The sequence below is a fragment of the Lithobates pipiens genome, unplaced genomic scaffold (genome assembly GCF_037356315.1).
Source record: "Lithobates pipiens isolate NorthernLeopardFrog02 unplaced genomic scaffold, aLitPip1_a1.2 Scaffold_8, whole genome shotgun sequence".
NCBI lineage: Eukaryota > Metazoa > Chordata > Amphibia > Anura > Ranidae > Lithobates > Lithobates pipiens.
This window is the reverse complement of record NW_027507903.1, coordinates 527,140,180-527,160,684: the sequence shown is the minus strand read 5'-3', so window position 1 is coordinate 527,160,684 and position 20,505 is coordinate 527,140,180. Positions and strand designations below refer to the sequence as shown.

Here is a 20,505-nt window from a genome sequence, read left to right as displayed (position 1 = left end):
CAGGCAGGGCATCTCCATATAGAGCTCGAGGAATAGCCCCATAAAGTTGGGATTGTTGAATGGGTCCATTTTGTCTGCAAGACACAACACAAGACAAACCCTCAAATACTAATAATGCAATTAAAATCCCTCCTAATCTTGTCAAGCAGTCTAGTCTAGTGAAGCACAAAGTTAAAAATGTTACCTTCGTTTCGGCGTTCGCCACGTCCGTGACTCACACTCTCCTCCCAGATCGTACGGACGATACACATGTGTGGCGTTTTATATACAGTGCGCATGCGTGAAACTCCGCCCGCCCCTGACGTTCTTTCCAGACTATTCCCTGCCCCTTCGCTTCCCGCGCAGTGGAGAGAGCACATGGCGGAGTGAACGCAGGTGCGCAATAATAGTTCCACTAACGAGGAGGAGGGTGAGGAAAGCCCGGAGCCTGAAATGTCCCGATCCAGGAAGACAAGATTTAAGGCCTCAAATATGTCTTTTGGAGAGATGTTGGAGATGGTCGACATATTGAACAGGACCGACTATGATGGGAAGTATGGACCTTACCCAAACCCAAATATCAGCATATAAGCACGGCGGCAAGTCTGATACCTAGCCCCACCTCAGGATCACCTGATCAGGATCATCATCTTAGGCCCATAGTACCATCAACAGCATCCACAAACCATGTGCTACTTCAAATACTCAGCTGAAGTTCTGCACAGACTAAGGAACATCAACACCACATTGCCATCTTCCATACAAAAAATACTTCAAAGAGAACAACTATTAAAAACCGGACGACAACCAGCTCCCAACCACAGGAAGACATCTACTCGACCACTACAATTAGATTGCGCCTTGATTAACGCCAGGTCTGCAGTCAAACATAGACTGGAAGTACACGACTTCATCATCGAGAACAATGTAGACTGCCTCTTCATCACCGAAAGCTGGTTAACCTCTGACTGCAACACCATCCTCACCGAATTGGTGCCGGAAAACTACAGGATCATAACCGAACACCGGATAGGGAAAAAAGGAGGAGGCCTAGCAGTGATCTTTAAAGGTCACCTTGATCTCACTAAACCATCAGCTCAGAACCCAGTGTCTTTTATGGAAACCCTGACGCTACATTTTCAACCAACACCCCATGACACCACTCATATTCTACTGTGCTACAGACCACCGGGACCAAAGTCCAATCTTCTTTCACCCCTCACGGAATCCTTTGCAATGCACACCCTAAAATTCAAAAATTTCCTGGCACTCGGAGATTTCAACCTTTGGGCAAACGAGCCTAAAGACCCCATCGCGACTGCCTGCATCAATCAACTAGAAGAACTGGGTCTACAGCAACTGATAAAGACTCCCACGCATGGGTCAGGACACACCCTGGACCTCATTTTCAAACAGAACATCGACGTCAACATACTCGACAACATAACTCTGCCATGGACGGATCACCACGCTATCAAATTCAAAATCGCTACCAACATCACCAACGCAAAACGGAAACCTGTAACAACGCACTGGACCAGATCGCATAAAAAACTGTACTCCGAAGCCTTCAAAACCACTCTGTCCAAAAAAATATCTACAATAACCTTAAACCACTCTACGGAGGAAACACTCAACTCCCTGAACAAGGCATTACTGCAATCAGCAGACTCGGTAGCACCAAAACGCAGGGCTCTCATCAGGAAGAAAAATGCTGGATGGTTTAATAGCTCCCTCTCCGTACTAAAGCAAGAACGCAGAAGAGCGGAAAGAACATGGAGAAGAAATCCCACCGAGGAAAACCTATTTAACTACAAAGGTCTGACAGAGAATTATCGGAAAGCAATCTTCAAAGCCAAAAAGGACCACTTCTCATATACAATCTCAACGGCCGCAAACCAACCACGGGAACTGTTTAAACTGGTTAATCAATCAATGAATCCGGTGTGCCTAGAACCCCCAGAAAGCGAATCCCAAGATTACTGTGACAAACTGTCTGATTTTTTCATCGATAAAGTCAAAACCATCAGGGAAACAATTTGTCAGAAGAAAACATCCAACCTCAGCCAGCAAAAACATAAAGAGGATGTCCGCACCAACATACCGCAACCGCCAAAATTTTCACTATCCCCAATTACCGTAGACACCGCAAAATACATCATTAATAAACTGCGTGACAGTACCTCACCTATTGACATCATCCCCACAAAACTACTAAAAGAATGCTCCGACATTGTGGCTCCAACCATAACCCACCTCATAAACCGATCATTCCACGAAGGGATTGTTCCCAGCATCCTCAAACAAGGCATTGTCAAACCTCTACTCAAGAAACCAAACCTGGACCCTCAGGATCCAAACAACCGTAGGCCGATTACAAGCCTCAACACCATTTCTAAGATCATGGAGAAAGCTGTAGTACATCAGCTACAACTTCACCTGGATACTCACAAACTCCTGGACCCGCTGCAATCAGGCTTCCGCCCGGGTCATGGAACAGAAACAGCTCTCCTCAAGATTTGGGATGACGCCCTCGAAGCAGCAGATGACGGAGAGCCGTGTCTCCTCGTACTGCTAGACCTAAGTGCAGCGTTTGATACAGTAGATCACAATACTCTACTCGTCCGCCTCACAGAAGTAGCCGGAGTCCAAGACATAGATCTCCATTGGTTCGCGTCCTTCCTAGGAAATCGGTCACAGACAGTGAAACTAGGAAAATTCCTCTCCGAAACTCGGGCAGTCACCTGCGGAGTCCCTCAAGGCTCTCCATTGTCACCCGTTCTCTTCAACATTTACATTCGCCCACTCCTTCAAATCATCAGATGCTCAGATCTCTGCTTCCACTCTTACGCTGACGACACACAACTTTATTTCCGGATCAATGGAAAAAAAGATCACCAACAACAACTTGAAAACTGCCTCAAATCAATAGAGGACTGGATGACCACCAACTCCCTCCAGCTGAACGAATGAAAGACAGAGCTTCTTATCTTACACCCAAATCATAAGCCCGCAACCAAAACCTCCTGGTCTCCACCAACCGTCTTTGGGCAGACTATCTCCCCAAAGACCAAAGCGAAGAGTCTCGGGGTTATTTTAGACGCACAAATGTCAATGGATGCGCAAATAGGATCTGTAGTCAGTCGATCTCACCATCTACTGCGCATGCTTCGCAGACTCATCCCTTTTATCCCAAAGAATGACAAAGCAGTGGTAGTTGGAACAATCATTAATTCAGGACTGGACTACGCAAACTCGCTTTACATAGGATTACCACAATATCAACTTGCGCGATTACAACTGATCCAAAACACGGCGGCAAGGCTGATAACAGGGAAAAAACCCTGGGAATCCATTTCTCCTTCACTGAGGAGCTTACATTGGCTAACCGTAAAAAATCGGATCACGTTCAAGACCCTTTGCCTCACCCACAAATGCGTGCATAGAGAAGCTCCGCAATACCTAATGGAGAAAATAAATCATTACACACCAAACCGCAGTCTTCGATCAGCCAACAAAAACCTCCTCCTCGTGCCCAAAGCCCGGTATAAATCCAAGGGTGATAGGAGATTCGCTGTCCAAGGGCCTCTGCTATGGAATGCTCTACCAATCAACATCCGCCTGGAAGAAAATCACCTGGCTTTTAGGAAAAAACTCAAGACCTTCCTCTTTTAGCAGATGATCAAAGCTCGCCACAGCGCCTAGAGGTGATTCAGTTCGCATTGTGCGCTATATAAGTATTTCATTCATTCATTCATTCATCAGAAAGGCCAAGATCATGAATAAAGTTGTGAAGAGTCTTCTGAAGAATTTTGGGGTACGCCGATCCAACGATCAACTGAGAAAACGCTGGTCAGACCTGAAACTGAGGGAGCACGAGCAGTACCTAAGGATCAAGCGTGTTCTTAAAAAAAGTAAGTAGTTGTCGTGTGTTCATATGATTATTCTTGCTTGCATACATGCTCCATGTGCTTTGATTTCATGTTGTGCATTTTAAAATGGCCACTTTCAAGGTCATGGTTTCGTTCGTTCGTATGAAACATCGTTCTGCAGGGAAGTATTCCAGCTTAACAAAGTGGCCACAATAATGTTCTCACCTTGTAACTCGGCCCAAAAACACAGATCTTGATCGGAGAGATAATGGGGTGCAATAGGGATTTGGAAATTGTACAACAAAACATCAATGATGTTAAAAATAAAATGAAGAACATCATTGATGTTTTGGGGAGAGTGTGAAAACGAAAAAACTAGATAGGGTTTTATTTTTGATTTTTTTTTTTTTTATGTTGTATTTTGCATAATTCCAAATTTGGAAGATGCACAGAGTGTGTAAACATGCACTATCTCCCATCATGGGGGATCAATGTACATGTTTTGTGGAAAGTGTCTGAGATGAAGGGGTTGCAGCCCCAAAGCATGTACATTGATCCCCCATGATGGGAGTTAGCACATGTTGACACACTGTGTGCATCTTCCAAATTTGTATTTTTCAGGGGTCACACCCCATGTGATGAAGGCAATATCAGCCCAGTTTGTACATACTCATGTCTGATATTGTCTTCACTTTTCCAAGTTGAACTTTGTAAGTTCCTGTGTTCTGTATTTTACGGTTTGATACATGCCTGTTTACACAAAAAAAACAAGTAAAAAATAAATATGATTAAACTGGGTTTTGGATACCCAAAATATCTTGGTTTGTTGTAAAAACCTTTACTAAACGCACATATGAATGTGCTTGTATTAAAAAGTTGAATTCTCAACAATGTGTGGCTTCCTTTTTCATTGGGATTAAAATGTATTTGTAGTGAAATTTGAGTTTGTGCTGAGAAGGAGTGCGATTTACTAAAGGCAACTCCACTTTGCACTCCAAGTGCAGTTTCAGGTGTACTTTTGCAGTGCACTTGTAGTGCATAGTGGATGTGCCTTTAGTAAAAAGCACCCACAGTGATGTGTAAATTTGGACAATCATGCCATTTTCCTGCCAGGGTGCTGAAAATGAGCATGATTTAGATCAGTAATGCACTACACATTAGTTAACAAAAAGAAGGTGTGTGTGTAGCAGACCCACAACATAATTAGATTATCTGAAGAGGAGAGTGTCCCCTCATCTCACTCTGAACTTGGGTTTGCACTGTTGCTGAAAAAGGCACAACTTGACGAAAAATGGCAAAGTGGGAGGCCACAGTCTGCCATTCCTGTGGCGTTGAAGGACACTGTGTAGTGACACAAGAAAAAAAACTAGTAATTTTACAAATCAACATTGCATGCATATTAGACACCCACATTTTTGGACAAAATTAGTATAACATTTTTTTAAAATGAGTATTTAAAGCATAAAGTATAAGGTCCCCTTATGAGAGTCCTAACCCCCATCCCCCCCATCTGATGGGCTCTTGATAAAAAATGAGGGGGGATGTTTAGGAGAGGTAACCCTCTACACTTGATTGAGAGCTGAATGCCTAAATAATGTGTGATACTTTGGGAAGCCCCTCCTTAGTTACACTATTGGCAGCCCACCGGACAGGTAAGAAGTGTCATAATAAAAAAATGGAAGCACATTTTGACATTCTGCTATTACATAGCAAGAAAATTAATGTGTTAAAAAAATCAAAATAGCATTTGAATGTATTGAGGCAGGCCCTTACACTATATGCTTTGGTGAATTGTTCCATAAATGTTATCATGAAAAAGGTATTTAGAGTGTGTATTGGGTTGGGTCAAGTCAGCAGATAGAAGGTTGCTATCAGCTGAGGTAACAGTTGGGGAGAGGGGGGATACTAATGAGTTTGGCACAACTCCAAAAAAAATAAAAAAGGTCACTTTGCATGAATTGAAGCACACACATCACATTTGTAGACATTTTAGGGAGTGTTTAGGGGAAAGCAATACTATGGAGCTGCCAAAAGACATTGTCAAGTGACTAGACTATAGTTTTAGGGGCCAAGAAGAGCATGGTGGGGAAGTTAGTGAGGCAAATCCGCATGAGGACAAAGGGGCAGAGCATATGAATTAGAGCATATTGCAAAGATGGTAATTAGGGAATGAGGAAAGAAATGCAAGACATTAGCAATCATGAAATACATAGAATGTGATGTTTAAGGTTAAAAATTAGCATTATATAGTCCTTCAGCAGGAGCTGAATGATGGCAGAACAGGTTTCTGGAATAATGATCCCCAGAGCCTGGGGGGAGATGCCTGTAGAGAACTTGAGGTCCTGAAGGTTCGTCTACTTGCTCATCATACAGTTTGTGCTGTGCAGGGGTTCTTACTTTGACTTTGACACAAGCCCTTTGGCTTGTGTCAAAGTCAAAGTAAGAACCCCTGCACAGCACAAACTGTACGATGAGTACGTAGACGAAACATGTTTGGAAAACGGTCGGCTGGTCAGAACGGACACCAGAAAGAAACGCTAAACAGCAAGGCCTGAAAGGACGACCTGAATAGCAGAAGCAAGCAGACAATAAAAAATGCCTTTCAAAGCGTACTATACCAAGATAGAGTCCACAATGAGAAGCAAATACTTAATGACTGCACGCACTGACGTGGTGCTGAACTTCCTTTCTCTAATACCGCCGTACACGGCTTACGTCACCGCGTTCTTGGCAACCGCGAAATCAGACAACTTGGCCCGACCGTGTGTATGCAACAGTTTCGGACACAATCCGTCGGACTAAATCCGACGGGCAAAATCCGATGGATTTGGTTGGCAAAATCTCCGACCGTGTGTACGTGGCCTTACACTCCTCCATGACAACATCACAGAGTTGATGGATGTTAGAAACCTTGAGCTACTCTACCTTCAGCTTGAGAATGCCCCACAGATGCTAAATAGAGTTTAGGTCTGCAGACAATCTTGACCAGTTCATCCCCTTTACCCTCAGCTTCTTTAGCAAGGCAGTGGTCATCTTGGAGGCATGTTTGGGGTCGTTATCATGTTGGAATACTGCCCTTCGCCCCAGTCTCCGAAGGGAGGGGATCATGCTCTGCTTCAGTATGTCACAGTACATGTTGCCATTCATGGTTCCCTCAATGAACTGTAGCTCCCCAGTGCTGGCAGCACTTAAGCAGCCCCAGACCATGACACTCCCACCACCATGCTTGACTGTAGGCAAGACACACTTGTCTTTGTACTCCTCACCTGGTTGCCGCCACACACGCTTGATACCATCTGAACCAAATAAGTTTATCTTGGTCTCATCAGACCACAGGACATGGTTCCAGTAATCCATGTCTTTAGTCTGCTTGTCTTCAGCAAACTTTGCAGGCTTTTTTGTGCATCATCTTTAGAAGAGGCTTCCTTCTGGGGCAACAGCCATGCAGACCAATTTGATGCAGTGTGCGGCATATGACCTGAGCACTGACAGGCTGACCCCCCCACCCCTTTAACCTGTGCAGCACTATGTCCCAAAGACAACCTCTGAATATGATGCTGAGCATGTGCACACAACTTCTTTGATCGACCATGGCCAGGCCTGGTAAACTGCTGCATGGTCTTGACCACCGTGCTGCAGCTCAGTTTCAGGGTCCTGGCAATCTTCTTATAGCCTAGGCCATCTTTATGTAGGGCAACAATTTTTTTTTCAGATCCCCAGAGAGTTTTTTGCCATGAGGTGCCATGTTGAACTTCCAGTGACCAGTATGAGACAGTGAGAGTGATAACACCAATTTTAACACACCTGCTCCCCATTAACACCTGAGAACTTGTAACACTGATGAGTCACATGACACCTGAGAGGAAAATGGTTAATTGGTCCCAAATTGGAGATTCTCACTTAGGAGTGTAGTCGCTTTTGTTGCCAGCTGTTTAGATATTAATGGCTGTGTGTTGATTTATTTTGAGTGGCCAGCAAATTTACAGTTATACAAACTGTTATACAAGCTGTGCACTCACTACTTTACATTGTAATTTCTTCAGTGTTGTCATGTGAAAAGATATAATAAAATATTTACAAAAATGTGAGGGGTACTAATTTATATATATATTTATGGTCATGTCCCTATGACCGAGACAAATATGGATCACATAAACACACGACAAGACTAACAACATAAATAGACCTGAGGTGTGGCTTTGGTCGTCTGGTAAGTATGCCAAGAAAAGGGGGAGTAAATAACCAGGCGGGGAAGTATATCTTTATTGGCGTTAACCTTATTGAGCAAGCTTGAAGAAGGCATGGGCCATCTCCACTTGAGGGTCTGGAATATATCTGGCAAAGCAGGCGGACTTCCATCTGCCTCGTTTCTTGAGCACATGCTCTGGTACTCTGTGCTGAGATGCAGTTGAAGCTGCGCCGATCCAGAAGGAATGTCCAGAATACCACCCGGGGTCTAGGCCTAGGTTGACCAGTAGGACCCTAACATGTTTACTAAACTGGCTGCCGTTCATGGGGTTAACCGGAAAAGGCAGTAATGGGTTTCGAGACTGACTGGCTGGGTAAGTAATAGAGCAAACCATCAAGGATCGTTACTGGACATCAGGCATTGCTGGTTTGAAAGCAGTTGATATCAACTCCAGGTATATTTTTTTGCATTTTGGAGACCATAAGATGAAGGACATAATGGTTTGGGAAGCGAGTCAGGAGGTGTCTGTACAGTATGTGGCTATTAGTGTTATCAGAGGTGAACTCGCTAGTCCACAGGAAGCCGTAGAAGGCCAGGTAGATGGCTGCCTGGATGACTAAGCAGAGCTAAACCCCAAAGGGGGAATGTGTGAGGATTTTTAGACATGCCCCTAAAGATAGCGCTCGTGATGGGTAAGCATTTGCCATTGGTTGCGGGCTGCTGCTTCTGGATACCGTGCAGGAGAGCTTTCACTGTATGGGCCATGAACACAGATGGCTTCCCTGGCTCCTGTAAGGCTAGGAAATGCTGAATACCGGCACATCAAGTACAGCCTGATAGTGTTATGAGCAAGAGACAGCTGTGTGTGGCAATACAATATAAAGGCTAGGATGTGAGTGACGTTGTCTGTTGTGGTTTTGGGAAAAACTACTAGGAACCTATAGTAGGTGTTCCAGGCCATGCAATAAGCCTTTAGTGTGTTGCTAGACAGCAAGTGGTTGATGAGCTGGGTAGCATTGTCAAGGTTTGGTTTCAATCCATTGTTAGTTGAGACCAAGGTGGGATAGGATAGGATGATGAGTCAGCTCCAGGTTCCTGCTTGAAGAATGAGACAAAATTTAAGCGAGACAGTACATCTGCCCAGGGGTCAAGTCCTGGGGAAAAAAAGTGTGGGAACTCCCACCCAAGATCCACTCCCCCACCAAAAAAAATAAAAAATGATACGCTCATATGCACGAACGCTTCAAAAGTGGTATTTTTCATCAAAATTTCGTATTGTGTGTATTAACCTGTTAGTACATAAAAAAACAAAACAATCCTCAATAAACATAAGTAGGGTAATTCTCTGAATAATCAGCATTCATTCAATTGTGCTTCCATGCAAATGTGAACATCATGTTCTGATCTTTATTTGGGAATTTTATTTTGTATATAGAGTGTTTATGTGGTGAGTTTACACTTTTCATTTAACAGAGTTTGGATAACACAGGGTTAAACGGAAAGGTCATAAATGAACTGCACATTATCTGGACAGAATGCTTGGGGAGATAGTGATGTCTTCCTACTTAGGAGATGTATGTTAGCTTGGGGGCTGCAAACTCTGCAGGGCTCCAACACACACTCGCTGCTATTCCAACCCTTCACATATTTCCACATAAACTTCCCTCCTGGCATTAAACTTTGCCAGGTATTGTGCTCAGCTTACCACCCCAAACTGATGTTCCTCCCTGAGCTCACCTCTCTCCCTGCATGTCCTGTGAGCAGAATAGCTGTGCTCCTCCTCTGGGTTTTCTCATCATATGGCACTGAAGATAGAGGAGGGGGATTCAGGGGGACACACAGAGCAAGTATGCAGGAGACTGGGGGGGGGGGGAGATGAGGAGACAGAAAATCAGGAGGGGCCGGCGGGGAGGAGCTCATCATGAGAGGTCTGACTAAATACAATCTCTTAGCAGCAGGGACCTGATCTACCCATCAGCTAACTGTGATTGACAGGTAGATCGAAGTGGAAGCTGTCATGGGGCCCCCTACTGGCAATGCCTGAATTGTCAGGTGTGCAGCACTTACTATTGCGAGAAGTGTCGGCAGCTGCTGGTGTACCACCTGCCACACAGCTCTCATACTTCAAAGTCTTGCAGGACATGGCTGCTAACGGGAACTGAGTTCCTGTTGTGGAAAAAGTTGAGTCCTGCATCTGCCGTGGCATTGCACTTGCCAGGGACAATTGCACCAGCCTGTGCAGGAAGGACATGATGGGGAGCGACTTAGATCTACCCTTATCAATGATGTCAGCCATAGCCTGGTTGTCTGTGGTGAAGAGCACTGTCTGACCTGTCCACGTGTGGCCCCAGACTTGGCCACTGCCACGATGGGATATAGCTCAAACAATGACAAAGATCAAGTGAAACCAGAAATTAGGCAGATTTCTGGGAGCCAAGGTCCGGCAAACCAAATTGCAGCTGTCACGTACCTGGATTATGAGCCTGATGTGTAGGGGACAGCCTCTCTTGCCGCACTGGCTTGTAGGCTCCTGAGGTTGAGACAACAGCCACAGAAGCACGGTGACGCAGGAGTGCCGATGATCAGTCCAGTATCGGTAAGGCTGGATGCTTGCGGGTGGAGATGCAGCAGGCAGACCAGTAGGTCAGGGTAGACTATGACTGTGGTAGACTGGATCGCAGAAGAAACAGGAACTGGTGTGATTCACAGAGCGGAACTGCAGCAGGCTGGAGGAGTGGATTCAGAGTCAGGCAGGCCGGGTCGGTAACATTCTGGTGGATCAGGCAGAGCAGCAGGCAGAAGAGAAGTACAAAAAAACAAGCTGGAGTCAGGATATCAAACAGACAGGGTTAGTAAGAGCAAGCCGGGTCAAAGATCAGAGGTCAGCACAGATAACGGTTTTCAGGACAAACAGAAGGTGCAGACCTAACAGCAACGAATCTTTGGTGCACTCACTTTAAATGGCCCCTTTGGTGCCAACGTTGGAGACAGGTGCAGGTGTCTGCGCCGACGTGCCATTAATGTGTATGTCTCCTGTGTGATTCCTACTGCACAGCCATGCCTTTCCTGACAGCAGCAAAGCCTGTGGAGGCTGCAGCATCTGTGACTACCTGTGGCGACTGATACTGAGGGAATAAACATTGATATGGCATTCCAGTTGGTTAAGAACTCGTCCTGCATTGCTAAGTCCGCTATTGCTGCTGGGTCTAGTCTGAGGACTTGGTCGGTCTCCTGCACTCGAGCGAGAAAGACCAAGAGCCGTGAGATGAACAATGTCCCCTGAGGAATAATCCTCATAGCGAAATTGAGCATCCCTATCAAGGAGTGCAGCTGTCTCTTAGTTCACCCCTGTGACCTGGTAAAATCGGGAATGACCAACCTAACACAGGCTAGTTTGTCAGAAGGCAGGCTAGCCTGCATGGCATGTGTATCCAGAATGATTCCTAAGAAGATAGAATGTGCCGGGCCTTCCACTATATGTTTGGCTATAGGCACATTGAGGTTGTTGAAGACCACTCTCAGTTTGTCTAGATCTACCAGGGGTATGTCCAGCCATTCGATGAGCAGAAAATCATCAAGATAATTGATAACCATCTGACATTGGGCCTGATGTAACAGGATCCAAGTGAGGGACTGGGTGAAACCGTCAAACAGCCACGGGTTGCTTTTAGACCCAAAGGTCAGCTTGGTGGCAAAAAAATAGGAATTACCCCACTTCGTGCCGTGCCACTGCCAGAGGGATGGCTCAATAGGCAGGAGTTTGAAAGTATCGGCGATATCCACTTTGAATAGCCAGGCTCCAGTAACTATCTTAATGATGGCCTGGATGGCCAGATCAACTGATGCGTACTTGAGAGAAAATTCCTCAGAAGGGATCAGGGAATTCAGACTTGTGATATGTGAAAAATGAGGTGCAGACAAGTCGTACACTAAGCAGAGTTTATTTGTGACCCCAATAGGGCTGACTCTCCAGATCTGGAAAGGTGACCGTGAGAAGTGGCTGATGATGAACCCCTTATCTAACTCAGTCTGTAGAAGGGAGTCTATGGCCAATGCATGCGTAGTCACTGACTGTAGGGTTCTTACACTCGTGAGTGGAGTGGGGTAAGGTGAGGAGGCCGGAGTGGAATCTTGCCATGAAGCAGCAGGAATATGGCTAGGGGTGAGTGGGGTGCGTGGGGTGCATGGAGAGGTAAAACCCCAACCAAAGACATCTACCCGGCTTAGTCAGGACTTGTTTAGCTGCTTTAGATGACAAGTGGTCTTTGGGTGTGCTTTATAGCATGATGTACAAACGTGCAGTATTCGGCACTGGCTGAAGGAGCACCTGTCTTGGTTGAAGTTGTTGCATACCTCCCACTGAAAGACTGGCCATCCCAACTTATCTAGCTGCTGCTCTTGTTCCGGGCCTGGTGGGCCCTGGCTGAGGCCGGAGGTGGAAGGGAAATTGAAGGGACATCTTGTGGCTGCTTCAGAGGACCAATTTGCTGTGTGATCGGAAAATTGACAAATTGTGAGGAATGTAGACCAGCAAAGTGGCGACAAAACAGTTCCATGTCTGTGTCTGTGACGCTCCAGTTAGTCTTGACCTATAACTGGGCAAGTCTAGCCCCTGCTTTGGCAGAAAACGACCAATTGTAGTCGTAGAAGGCAAAACCTCCATATTTGTTTAAGTCTGGTACAGCCTACGTAGGAATGTTGCGGTCTGCAGTGGGTGATGTATGCTCGGCCTGCTAACACTTGCACTGCCAGCAAGCCCACCGTTAAGTGACCTTGTCTGTGAGGTGAAGGGTCGCCCTTTGAAAACAGAATGTCATGTACAGTAGGTGCCGCTGATATGATGCCCACTGTAGAGACATATTTGGCAGTTACTAACGCCTGGAGAGCATGTCCAATGATGTATGTAAAGTAACGGTATAGTGAAAGGGTGCTGCAGGATGATGTGATAGAAGAACTTGTGAACTACGCACCTGGCTGATGCTCTAGTAGCGAGGTCCTGTTTTTTTTAACTGTCCCCCCTGTATGCGACTGGATATGGTAAAGATGCATCCATTGCGGGGTTTTTTTCCCCTGGGAAATAATGTCCAACCTGGTGCAGGAAGGAACCTGAACTCGACTGACCTGAAGGAGAAATGACAGATGGAAATTAATGAGTGGCTCATATGAATGCCACTGGAGAAGAGTGGCCAATTAACTGCCACTAAAATGAAGTGTGGCTGTGTGAGTGCCACTGAGTGTGCTTGCGGCAACTGCAAGGAGTTATGCTGTGATGTGTACCTGCAGCGATTGCAATAAGTATACGTATAAGATGCATGTTTGCAGCGCTTGCAAGGAGTAATGCTGTGACATCAGTTTGCAGTGATTGCAGAGAGTTATACTGAGCTGTGTGTTTTGCAGCAATTGTAAGGAGTCAGTGGCGGAAGTATAGGGGTCGCTGAGGTCACCATGGCGACTAGGCCCCATGCTGCAGGGGGCACTTGAGGGCCCCCTGAAAACCTATATAGGAGGAGCGACAAGGGGGCGGTTGAGACCGAGCTGGCCGATCCCCAGCCGAACTGTAATTGCCACTTCAGGGAGCTGGTCACACTGATTTGACCTACAGTGAAAGCACAGTGTGTGCTATTCTCTTTGTCTCCCCCTACAGTGCAGTACCCAACAGGAAGAAGTAAGGTAAAGCACCGTCATTTTTTAAAAGGCTATCTGTGTGTGTATGTGTGTTTATACGTGTGTGCATGTGCATGTATGTTTGCATGTATGTATGTGTGTGTATGTACATGTATGTGTGAGTGTTATATGTCTGTGCATGTGTGTGTTTATATATGTGTGTTTGTGTGTGTGTGTGTATTATGTGTTTATAAAGTACAAAATCAGGCTCACTTCTGCATGGAAACCAATGAGCTTCTAACCCCAGCTTGATCATTTGAGCTTTGGTAATAAAACCTGGAAACTCATTGGTTTCTATACAGAAGGGAGCTTGATTCTGCACTTTCCAGCTTTAGTAAATAAACTCCATTGTGTACTTAAAGATGTGTGTGTGTTTACATGTATGTACAGTGGGGACGGAAAGTATTCAGACCCCCTTAAATTTTTTTACTCATTGTTATATTGCAGCCATTTACTAAAATCATTTAAGTTCGTTTTTTTCTTTTCTTCGTGAATGTATGCACATCACCCCATAGTGACAGAAAAACACAGCATTTTTGAAATTTTTGCAGATTTATTAAAAAAGAAAAACTGAAATATCACATGGTCCTAAGTATTCAGACCCTTTGCTCAGTGTTTAGTAGAAGCACCCTTTTGATCTAATACAGCCATGAATCTTTTTGGGAAAGATGCAACGACCTGGATTTGGGGTTCCTCTACCATTCCTCCTTGCAGATCCTCTCCAGTTCTGTCAGGTTGGATGGTAAATGTTGGTGGACAGACATTTTTAGTTTTCTCCAGAGATGCTCAATTGGGTTTAAGTCAGGGCTCTGGCTGGACCATTGAAGAACAGTCACGGAGTTGTTGTGAAGCCACTCCTTCGTTATTTTAGCTGCGTGCTTAGGGTCATTGTCTTGTTGAAAGGTAAACCTTCAGCCCAGTCTGTGGTCCTGAGCACTCTGGAGAAGGTTTTCATCCAGGATATCCCTGCACTTGGCCGAATTCATCTTTCCCTCGATTGCAACCAGTCGTCCTGTCCCTGCAGCTGAAAAACACCCCCACAGCATGATTCTGCCACCACCATGCTTCCCTGTTGGGACTGTATTGGACAGGTGATGAGCAGTTGTTTTTCTCCACACATACCGCTTAGAATTAAGGCCAAAAAGTTCTATATTGGTCTCATCAGACCAGAGAATCTTATTTCTCACCATTTTCAGGTGTTTTTTTAGCAAACTCCATGTGGGCTTTCATGTGTCTTGCACTGAGGAGAGGCTTCTGTCAGACCACTCTGCCATAAGGCCTTGACTGGTGGAGGGCTGCAGTGATGGTTGACTTTCTACAACTTTCTCTCATCTCCTGACTGCATCTCTGGAGCTCAGCCACAGTGATCTTTGGGTTCTTCTTTACCTCTCTCATCAAGGCTCTTTTCCCCAGATAGCTCAGTTTGGTCAGACGGCCAGCCCTAGGAAGGGTTCTGGTCATCCCAAATGTCTTCCATTTAAGGATTATGGAGGCCATTGTGCACTTAGGAACCTTAAGTGCACCAGAAATTTTTTTGTTACCTTGTGCCTTGCCACAGTTCCGTCCCAACTGTATGTGTGCACATTTTATGTTTGCATGTTTAATCCTGACCCCTATATGTGTACAATCAGAACTGATTTTTTTTTCTTGCTTGTTCATAGTACCATCACAAAAATGTTGTTCCTCTGAAAAGCGATCCATGCTCCGATCGCTTTTCAGAGGCATTTGACAGCGAGTAAAGAGGCAATATGTTGCTGACCACTGTTTTAACCCTTGCAATGCACACAGTTGCCGGGTGATTGCAGTGCAGCCCCATTCACCTAGGGGTATACTTCAAGGGTGCCCTGAATGGAAAAAGTTGAGAAACACTGGTATAGAGGAACCGATCTCTCCATTTTACTCCTGCAGCCACTGAATGCCTGCGGGAGGGAGAGGAGGAGAAGCGTGGGGGGGGGAGAAATAGGTTCCTCCTTTATATGCAGCCACCCACTTGCGACTGGGCCCTGTTGTTCTGCCACCAGGCTCGGAGGAAAGGGCCCTGTCCGGGGGTCAGGGGGGCCCTTCATGGTTTCTTGCATTGGGGCCCTGAAGGTTCTAGTTACACCACTGCAAGCAGTTATGCCAAGATGCATGTTGCAACGATTGCAATAGGTATATGCTGAAATGAATTTTTTGCAGTGATTGCAAGGAGTTATACTGAGATGCATCTTTGCAGCAATTTCAATATACTGAGATGCATCTTTGCAGAAATTTCAATGGGTATATGCTGAGATGCGTCTTTGCAGTGATTGCAAGGAGCTGAGATGCATTTTTGCAGCGATTGCAAGCAAGGTAGCCTACTGATAGACGAAAAAGAGAAGGCTAGCAGAAATTGTACGTGTAGGAACGAAATGTGACCCTGACCAGTTGCAGTTGTGTCTTGTGAGTGTAAGTGATGTCTCTGACATAAATCGTTGTGCCGCTGATGCGACTGGACCCAAACTGAGTGTAGTAGGTGTGCAATAAACTCAAGACAACTTGTAGAAACCTCAGTGGCATAAATTGACAGAACCAGTGCTAGGCGCGACCAATGCAAACTGTTGTGCCGTGGACGTGACTAGGTTCGAATCAGATTGTGATACATACTAATGTAAACGTGACACAAATCGGTTAATAGAAATGACATAAGTAATGAATCATAGCATTATAATAATCGGTGCGCGGAATACCAGAGATGTGAACCGTTGTGCCGCCAGTGCAATTAGGTTCGAATCGCACTGTGCTGCATGTGCCAAAGCAATCCGAATCGGTTAGAAGAAATTATATGAATAAGAAATTGTAGGGTATGATAAGAACTATTACGAATCGGTGTGTGGGATACAATCTATGTGAACCGTTGTGCCGCTGGAGTGACTAGGCTCAAATCGAACTGTGATGCACATGGCATGAAAGTGATATGAAACGGCGAGTAAAATGACATAACAATGAACTGTTTCGGTGCGGGATGTATCCGATTTGAACCTAGTCACGTCAGCAGCACAATGGTTCACATCGGATACATCCTGCACCGATTCATGTCGGTAAGTATGCAATGGATCCAATGCGAATTGGAGAAGAAAACAGTAAACACATTTAAAACAATAACTCTGGCATCGGTATGAGTACTGTAGACCTGCAAACGATTCGTAAGTTCAGCAGCAGAAAACAGAACAAACGGACTAGGGAAAATAACATGAACTAAAGCTGATTGAACATGATATGACTTACGAATCTTATCTGTGTCAGTGAGCAAGACTTGATCAACAAACCATGAATAAGCAGCCGCAACATACTGTATTCAGAACAACAGACTCACAAACACGGCCTGGTGATGTAACGAATCGCGCACTGGAACCGACAAAGAGCAAGGGCGAGTGGTCAGCTTAAATACCTCCCGGGATTCTCCCATAAATTCAAGCCACCATACTGGCCTTCTAATATCTATAGATGGATAGAGACATAAAAAAACTAAAAAACTAAAAAAAAAAATATATATCAGGGGTGCTCAACCAGTGGCCCGCGGAGACCTCTGATGTGGCCCATGACCTCCTGCTCTGGGATAGTGGGTTGGCAAGCCCAGATTGTGGGTTGCCAACCTTTCATCCCAGAGCATCAATGTTGTTAATGAAGGCAGCGGTAGAGAAAGCAAGTGGCTACAGAGCTGCATAAATCGATGCTTCCGGTATAGCGCCGCCTCTTGTCACAGACGAAGTGATACCAAATGCACTCTGCCTGTGACATCAAAATCATACCTGAATACCTGAATGGAAGACTGTTAAAGGTAATTTTATTACTATAAATCACAGTGTATATATAGGCATATCTCTTCTGCAGTGGTTACTGGGCTGCTTTCAAACTGCAGGTGCAGCGCAGAACACCTGTGGGTTACCTGCACTGAGCCACAGACTTCTGTTATTACCTGCAGGTGTGGTTAGCTTTCAGAAAGTGCATCACACTTGCAGGATATAATAGAAGTCTAAGGCAAAGTGCAGCTAATCCACTGGAAACCACAGGTATACTGCACTGCACTTGCAGTACAGGTAAACCACAGTGCGTCAGTGTGAAAGCAGCATTAGGCCCCTTTGGCATGATCGGTCCAACCCAATCAGACCCTCCATTCACCTCTATTGAACCAGAGATGTAAACAGACTTGTGGCAGTATACACCCGCCTACCTCCAATCCAGTCCACTAAAAAAAACAGAAGAGGGGATCCATCCCATTCCATTACGGAAGGCCCATATAGTAGAGTGAGCCATGTCCGTGTCCCCTCTGCATATGCAGGGTGGATATGGACCTGTCATCCGCCAGCTCCATTCATTGTGGCTCGCAACTGGTTACTAAGTCGCTTAAGTGGCCCTCGCTCTTTAAAAGGTTGGGCACCCCTGATATATATATTAATACACTGCTCAAAAAAATTATAGGAATACTTTTTAATCAGAGTATAGCTTCAAGTCAGTTAAACTCCTGGGGTATTGATTTTGTCAGTTAAGTAGCAGAGGGGGTTGTTAATCAGTTTCAGCTGCTTTGGTGTTAATGAAATTAACAACAGGTGTACTAGATGGGTGACAATGAGATCCCCTCCAAAACAAGAATGGTTTTACAAGTGGAGGCCACTGACATTTTTTTTCCCTACTCGTCCTTCTTGGCTGTTCTTCACTAGTTTTGCATTTGGTTAGGGTCAGTGTCACTACTGGTAGCATGAGGCGATATCTTGACCATATAGAGATTCTGCAAAAGCTCCGCCTCCACGGGAGGCTCCCGCCGAGTGACACTTCTTCTCGGTGACAGCTGTTATATAGCTGAGGGTGGGGCCACACGGTGACATAAACAGGTGAACCCGCCTTCCTCTGACATCACATGACTCCTGTCTTTTTTACTATTTTTGACACTTTTTTGTGAAATAGTAGGGGCACAATGTACCCTTTACCAATTCACATAGGGGGGAGGCCGGGATCTGGGGGTCCCCTTGTTAAAGGGGTTTCCATATTCTGATAAGCCCCCTGCCTGCAGACACCCACAACCACCGAGCAAAGGTTGTGGAGACAAAGCCCTTGGGGATCCCAAAGCATCCTCCTCATGTTGAGGGCATGTGGTCTGTTATGGTTCAGGAGGGGGGTGCTCTCTGATCCCCCCTCTTTTCCCGCAGCCTGCCAGGTTGCAATTTTTTTTTACATTTTTGGTTCGGGGTTCACCTTAATATTCATACCAGACCCATGCCATTTTTTTCAATGAGTTTTATCTATATTGCTGAGATCCGACAATTTACAGCCGCAATCAGTTTTAAATGCCTTTTTTCCTTTTGAAATGTAATTTTACTGTGGTACTGTTCTAAACGCAGGAAAACTGTGCCACTTTACAGGCATACTGTAGGCACCCCAAAGCATGATTTTTAAAGGAATATTTCATTTTTATTGGTTTGCTTTAAGCATTATTAAAATCACTACTCCTGAAAAAACTGAAATTTTTAAAACTTTCATTTGCATTGATACATGTACCCTGGGGCAGGACCCAGGTCCCCAAACACTTTTTATGATGATAATCTGCAAATAAGCCTTTAGAATGAGCACTTTTGGTTTTTCATGTTCGTGTTCCATAGACTTTAACAGTGTTCGCCTGTTTGTCCAATTTTTTTGCCTGTTCGCATGTTCGGGTGCAACCCGGGGGGAGGGGGGGAGGGTGTGTTTGGCTCATTCTTAATAGTAATAACCATCAAACCTTCTTAACAATACAATAATGCAGGATAGGTCATGAATACCTATTTCAAATTATTTGTCTCTAACACCTTGTTTAAACCATTTGGGGGACAACATGTTTAATTTAAATATACAAAAGGCCTCCTTCTTGTACAGCAAGACAGTTTGTTGAGCTGTCTTTCCTATTAGAAATAATAAAAAAAAAAAGTATGAAAAACAAAAGAAAAAATGTATAAAAAAACTTGTGTTTAAAAGCACAAAACACACTGCAAAACGTGCCAGAAAACTGCATCAACCGCATAAATGTGAACCTAGCCTAACAAAACCACGAGATAACTGAAAGACCAGTTTTCTACTCTCTGAACTGATCTTTTTGCATACCTCATTCTGAATTTGTAAGAACCATGTGTATTTCTTACCTCTGTTTTTTTTTTTTTTAGCATACGGTACTGGCAAACTTTATGTCATTGAAGGAAGGTTGAATGAAAAAATGTCCCAAGACATTCTTGATAAAAATCTGCTGCCATCTACTAAGATGATGAAGATGAAACATGGCTGGACATTTCAGCAAGACAATGATCCCAAACGCAAAGCCAAGGAAACTCTAAATTGGTTTCAAAGAAATAAAATAAAGCTGCTAGAATGACCCAGCCAATCACCTGAATTGAAACCAATAGAAAATATATGGAAAGAATGAAAGATCAGAGTTCATAGAAGAGGCCCACAGAACCTTCAAGATTTGAAGACTGTGTGTAAAAATGGGCCAAAATCACAACTGAGCAATGCATGCGACTAGTTTCTCCATACAGGAGGCTTCTTGAAGCTATCATTATCAAAAAAGGATTTTGTACAAAGTATTAAATACATTTCAGCTAGCGTGTTTAACCACTTGCCGACCGCCTCACGCCGATGTACGTCGGCAGAATGGCACGGGCAGGCATAAGCACGTACATGTACGTGCTTTGCCTCCCGCGGGTCGGGGGCCCGATCGGGCCCCCGCCCGGTGCCTGCGGCGGTCGGTTTTCGTTCGGGAGCGATCCCGGACGAGGGGACGGCCATTCATTCATGGCCACCCCCTCGCGATCGCTC

General features: G+C 45.0%; 1 long non-coding RNA gene across 1 annotated transcript in view; it reads left to right on the top strand.

The window, feature by feature from the left end:
• The window catches only part of LOC143963498 (uncharacterized), a 37,899-nt gene extending 17,608 nt beyond the window's left edge, over positions 1-20,291 (top strand). Inside the window, exon 2 of the long non-coding RNA XR_013270978.1 lies at positions 19,857-20,291. This is a non-coding gene — a long non-coding RNA (uncharacterized LOC143963498). The remainder of the gene's footprint in view (positions 1-19,856) is intronic.
• The last annotated feature ends 214 nt before the right edge of the window (positions 20,292-20,505 follow it).